Source organism: Spermophilus citellus (genome assembly GCF_964194105.1).
Source record: "Spermophilus citellus genome assembly, chromosome: 9".
Lineage (NCBI taxonomy): Eukaryota > Metazoa > Chordata > Mammalia > Rodentia > Sciuridae > Spermophilus > Spermophilus citellus.
In genome coordinates this window covers 127573402-127579461 of record NC_138191.1, presented here as the reverse complement: position 1 = coordinate 127579461, position 6060 = coordinate 127573402, and positions in this window count along the sequence as shown.

The following is a 6060-nucleotide window of genomic DNA, read 5'->3' as shown; positions in this document are numbered from 1 at the left end:
CGTACGGAACTGTCCTCACTATGTATCAAGGAGCTGTTACACTGTTACGTGGTCAAGTTACATAAAGGTGTGATATATTAGTGAATCAATTAGTAATTAATTTGAGGGCCATAGGTGCACTTTAAACTAGTTTTGATGGTAATTTTTCAGTTTTTGACATATTTGAGTTTCTCATACATGCAAGACTCGCTGTACTAGATGCTGCCCACCCCAAAAGACCTGGGTTGCAAGATTTCTGCCCTAGTGGAATGCACAGTAAGGAAAAACAGTAGTTGAGCTAGTAATTGCAACCTGTGTAGGAGCATTATGGTGAGGGAATTAGCCTTCTTCCAGGGTTGGGAAAGGCATTCTAGTGGAAAATTAAGCTAAGCAACTTAAAGGAAGAATCAGACCCCAGAGTGGGGATAAGATCATTCCTAGACAAGTGGAAGGAGCAGGGCACACAGAGTCCATGGATCTGGTAGGGGAAATGTCCCACGGGCCTGGAGGAGAAGAGTAAAGCCAGGACTGGAGAAACCGAGTAGGGGCTAGCTTAGCCAGACCCTGGTAAGCCACCAAAGGTTGATTATTGCTGGAAGATCTTGCCTCATCCTAGGGGTCCGGGAGAAAAAAAGCTTTTTTTCTTCCTATTTGTCTCCCCCTGCCCCACAATAGGATCAACCATATCACTTTCTCTCCTGCCAGAGATTTTCCCTGACTCCCCTCTTCATTGGGCATACTGCACCAGGAAGTTCCTTCTTTAAGGGACTTCCTGCAGATGGAGAGAGCGCTGGGATGTTTGTAATTCCTTCATTAATCGTTCTAACAAGAAACAGGATTGGGCATGGGGAGGGCTTGGGGGGGCATGGCGGGGAGGGGGGGGCAGCAAATGTCTAAAGGAAGACGGAGACTTTAAGAGGCTCTGATCTAAAGTATTTGATCAAAGTCAACAGTCCATAGGTCCAGGGAGCTAAGAGCACTTATGACTTATGTAGAAGAACTTTGGAAATGAGCAATCAACTGGTACATTTCAGAGATTTTCAGAAAGGTCAAGACAGAATAGAAGCACCCTTTGAAAGCCTCTTCGTAATAGACCTTGCATTAAAAAAAAGGATTTGAGAGTGTAAACCTTCTGCTTTGATATAAAACATAAATAGAACCAGCCAGAGAAGAATTTCACCTAAATATGCCATCCGTGCTCCTTCAGGAAACGGCACGTTGATGCTTGTCAGGCCGAGGTGGTTGGTGGAGTGTTTATTCTCCAAACACCCTGTGTGGCCAATTAGGAACACTACCCAGGGTGCCTTTGGAGAGACTTCTTTTCTTCTTTTTCTCCTGCCCCATTATAATGCTTTTTTTTTTTTTTTTTTCCAGCATAAAAGCCCGGCATGCGTCAGGAACACTGATGCAATGGGACGCTAATATCACGTTGCGTCATCTGACCCTAGGTGTGGTGCTCCCAAAACTGGTTTTTCTTGAGGTCCAGCAGGAGGAGTCAAGCACTTCGGGTATAACACCCGCGAACTGGCCCTACTTGTCAGAGGACAAAAGTGATTTCCCGAGTACAAGCCTCAATTCCACGCGGTGCCCTCCCAGGGAAAGCCCGTGTGACTCCCGCTGGGGCCGAGGGTGTGCTGCAGACCGACATTGGTGAGGCGCGTCCTGCCTCCGCCGCTGCTTATGTAACAAATGGTACCAAGCCAAGCGCACCTAGCTGGGAGTGACATCTCCTCCTCCAAAATGTGCTTGGAATCTTACTTCACATTAATTGAGCAACTTCTCCAGGGACAGTATGGTTTGGTGCAAAACCTGGAAAGAAGCTAAAGCAGGGGACTGAGATTTCCAGGCTAGGGGCTGAGGGTTTCCCAGGCACAGCTGTGGAAATGTGGGGTCCCAAGGGCCAACCTGCTGCTGTTTGGCCTGTCTTCAGGAAGGGCATGTGTCGGGTTAGGGTCAGCTACGCTCTGTCGGTCTAAGAAGAGTGGCCACAGAAAGCCACACTTGTCGTCAGAAGATTAACTTTCTGCCCTGTGTATATGAAAAGGGCCGGGTGTGGTGGCGCGCACCTATGATCCCAGAGCTCTGGAGGCAGAGGCAGGAGGATGGAAAGTTCCAGAGCAGTCTAGTCAATATAGTGAGACCCTGTCTCCAAGAAAATAAAGAGGGCTGGGGGTGCAGCTTGGTGGAAGAGCACTCGCCTGGGTTCAGTCCCCAGCACCAAGTACTGTAAAAAATAAAAATGAACTTGAAGTTCTTGGCCGCAGGATTGACACTGATGAGTGGAAACTTGATCCTTCTGATCTGTATGCAATTTGGGTTGGGATAGGGTCACACACCTTAGACCTGTGTGTACCTTCCTGGTGGACACAGCCGTGTGTAGCTATGGAGCACCTGAAAGGTGGCTGAGGGCACATGCTCCATTTCAAAAACTAAGCACAACCAAAACAGGATGCAAGGGCCCATGGCTGCCATCACGGTGGCTCGGGAGGCTGAGACAGGAGGATCATCTGGAGTCCAAAGCCAGCCTCAGCAACAGTGAGGCGCTAAGCAACTCAGTGTGACCCTGTCTCTAAATAAAATAAATACAAAAGAGAGCTGGGGTGTGGCTTAATGGGGGAGTGCCCCTGAGTTCAATCCCCAGTACGCCCTCATTAATAATTGTATTATATTAAGCCCAGGGTAGTGGCACACAAGTATAGTCCCAGTTACTCAGGAAACTAAGATAGAACCATCACTTAAGCCCAGAAGTTTGAGGCAGGCCTGAATTAAAAACACAAATTGTACAAAACAAATAAACAAGAGCTAGGGTGGTGCTATATGCCTTTCATGTCAACTACTCAGGAGGCCGAGGCAGGAGGATCCCAAGTTTAAGACCAATCTCAGCAACTTAGCAATACTCTGTCTCAAAATAAAATAAAAAGCGGGATATAGCTCAGTTGGCACAAGACCCTGGGTTCAATCCCCAGCAACAAATAAATAAATAAATAAAATTATAAAGGGCTGGGGATGTAGCTTAGTGGTAGAGCACTCCTGGGTTGAATCCCCAATACTACAGAAATTTAGAAAAAGAAAAACAAAGGCTTTCAGGCTAGGTCCAGACCTCTGAATCAGTAACTGTATTTTTTTTTTTTTTAGAGAGAGAGAGAGAATTTTAATATTTATTTTTTAGTTTTCGGCGGACACAACATCTTTGTTTGTATGTGGTGCTGAGGATCGAACCCGGGCCGCACGCATGCAAGTCGAGCACGCTACCGCTTGAGCCACATCCCCAGCCCCAGTAACTGCATTTTTTTAATTTATTTTTTGTGATGCTGGGGATTGAACCCCGGGCCTCGCGTGCATGCTAAGTGCACACTCTACCACTGAGCCTCAGCTCCAAAACTGCATTCTTAACAAAGTATGAGAAGTGCTACTTGGTCAGACCACTTTCCTCAAGGACGGCTTTGCTGTCCACTCCCTGTGGGGGCTGCTCACCGCCTCCTCCTCAGTGAAGCGGTGCAGGGTGCACCATTTGAAGCTGGCCCAGTGGAGACTAAGATTTAAGGGAATTCAGGAAGCATTTGCTGAGCTCTGCCCCACACATGCCTGCAGCCAATGCACTCCTCTCCTGAGAGCCTGGGATTCTACAGCTCTTGTCTTCTGCTCCTCAGGGAGCAAGCAACCAAATGCACGATTTGGTCCTCCGCTGGTCCCACCATTCCTCCTTACACATGAGAGGCCAGAAGAAATCTGAAATGAAAACAGGTACGACTTGGGAGTTCAGTGTAATTTTTCAGACCCAGGAAAAACAAGATGAAAATCAATTTCGTCAACATCTGTGTGTTCGTTGTAACCACCTGTCACTTCCAACCCTGCATTCGTGTTGGCCTCTCCTGACTTAGGATAGAAGCTCAGTTTGTAGAATGGGTCTCTGATCACTCGCTCGCCAGTCATGTTCTAAGACTGTCCTCATCGGGCCTGCGAGTACAAGCAGGCCACCTTCTGCAGAGATCCCATTTTTCCCTGGCAGTGGGAGGGATGGATGGGCAGTTGGGAGACTAGAGCTGGAGACCAGAGGGGCACGAACGAGTTACAGGTGTGACCCGTTTCCCCCAGCCTTGACTGTGAAAGGAGCCCAGCTACCAGGTGACTTTCTGGAGAAGTCAAGATCCTTGAGAATTTAAAAGCCAAAACCAGACAGACAGACAGACAGACAACATCAGGGCAGTGACAGTGGCCTGTAATCCTGGGTACTCAGGAAGCCGGGGCCAGAGGATCACAAGTTCAAGACCAGCCTTTTGCAATTTAGCAAGGCCCAAAGCAACTCAGTGAGATCCTAACTCAAGATAAAAAAAAATAAATAAAAAGGGCTGGGGATGTGCCCGGTGGTTAAGCACCCCTGAGTTCAATTTCTGGTACCAAAAACAAACAAACAAAAAAACCAAGAAAGCATCGACAAAAACCACACACACACACACACACACACACACACACACACACACACACGGCTTTGGGTCTAGCACAGAATTGTGTCATTTGCCTGGAAGCTTCGAGTCAAGGCAAGGAGTACAGACTGTTCCATGCAGCAGGTGGCCCCGTGACTGGGAGCTATTGCATCAGGCCACGTCATGCCACGCAAAACTGTTCCCCTTTAAAACAAAAACAAAATCAGTCCCATGGGGACTCCCCGCAGTGGGGAATGCCTGGACTGTCAGTGTTTGTTGTTGTTGTGATTTCTTTTTAATTGTAGATAGACACAGTATCTTTATTTTATTTTTTTTTAAGAGAGAGAGAGGTAGAGAGAGGTAGAGAGAGAGAGAGAGAATTTTAATATTTATTTATTTTTTAGTTCTCGGCAGACACAACATCTTTGTTTGTATGTGGTGCTGAGGATCGAACCCGGGCCGCACACATCCCCAGCCCTCTTTATTTATTTTTTATGTGGTGGCACACAAGTGCTGAGGACTGAACCCAGTGCCTTACATCTGCGAGGCAAGCGCTCCGCCCCTGAGCTACAGCCCAGCCCTGGGTTTCTTAGACAGAACCAAGATGTGTCGCCCTTTATTGAGCTCTCACCAGGTGCCAGACCTAGGAAGCCCATCTGGGCTTGAGGGTATATCTCAGAAGAATAGCCCAGACTCTGCCCGCTCCAAACCCCGGCTCCACCCCCAGCCCCACGCACACAAATGGAAAATGCCGCCGCGGATGGTGCGGCTGAAAGAACAGAAATTCCCCTTCTCCCTGTTCTGGAGGTTAGAGGTCCAGGGAGTGGGCAGGGCTGGCTCCTCCCGCGGCTGCCTCCCCTGTCCTCCCTGGTCTTCCCACGCTGTACCTCTGTGTCCTAATCTCTCCTTATGAGAGCGCTGGATAGACTGGATCAGGACACGCACATGTGACCTCATTTTAACTTAATCACCTCTTGAAAGACTATTTCCAGATGCAGATGTCTCTCAGCATTTGGTTCCAGGACCCCCATGGATACCAAAACCCACAGGTGCTCAAGTGCCTTATATAAAATGGCATAATGCATATAACCTGCCCACGTCCCCCATATGCCTTAAACCATCCCCAGATATTCATGCACTCAATACACTGTCCATGCAATTGTTGTTATACTGTGTTGTTTAAGGATCAATGACACCAAAAAAAAAAAAAAAAAAGTGTTCATTTGAATTAAAGAAAGATGTTTGAGCGGTGCCCGCCTGTAATTCCAGCTACTCAGGAGGCTGAGGCAGGAGGATGGCAAGTTCAAAGCCAGCCTCAGCAACTTAGGGAGACCCTGTCTCAAAACCAACAGCCTCGGCTTGAAGATCAGGGATCTGACGCCTTCTGAAGGCTTCCCCAGCCCTGATGTTCCCCTGCCTGCTGTAGACTATCTAGAAAACCCGACCTTGAGGTGAGGTTGGGGAGGAGGCAGGAAAGCAAGCATCTTTGAATGGACACTGGAATGGCCCAGCTGATCTGGGCCTGAGCCACAGAGAGCCCGTTGGCTTTGAGTGTGTGACCTGCAGCACCCAACCCGCACCCATCCCTCTGCAGGCCCCGGGAAGTAGGAAGCCAGCAGTCGGGAGATGAACTTGACCTTGGCCTGCAGCATGTAGC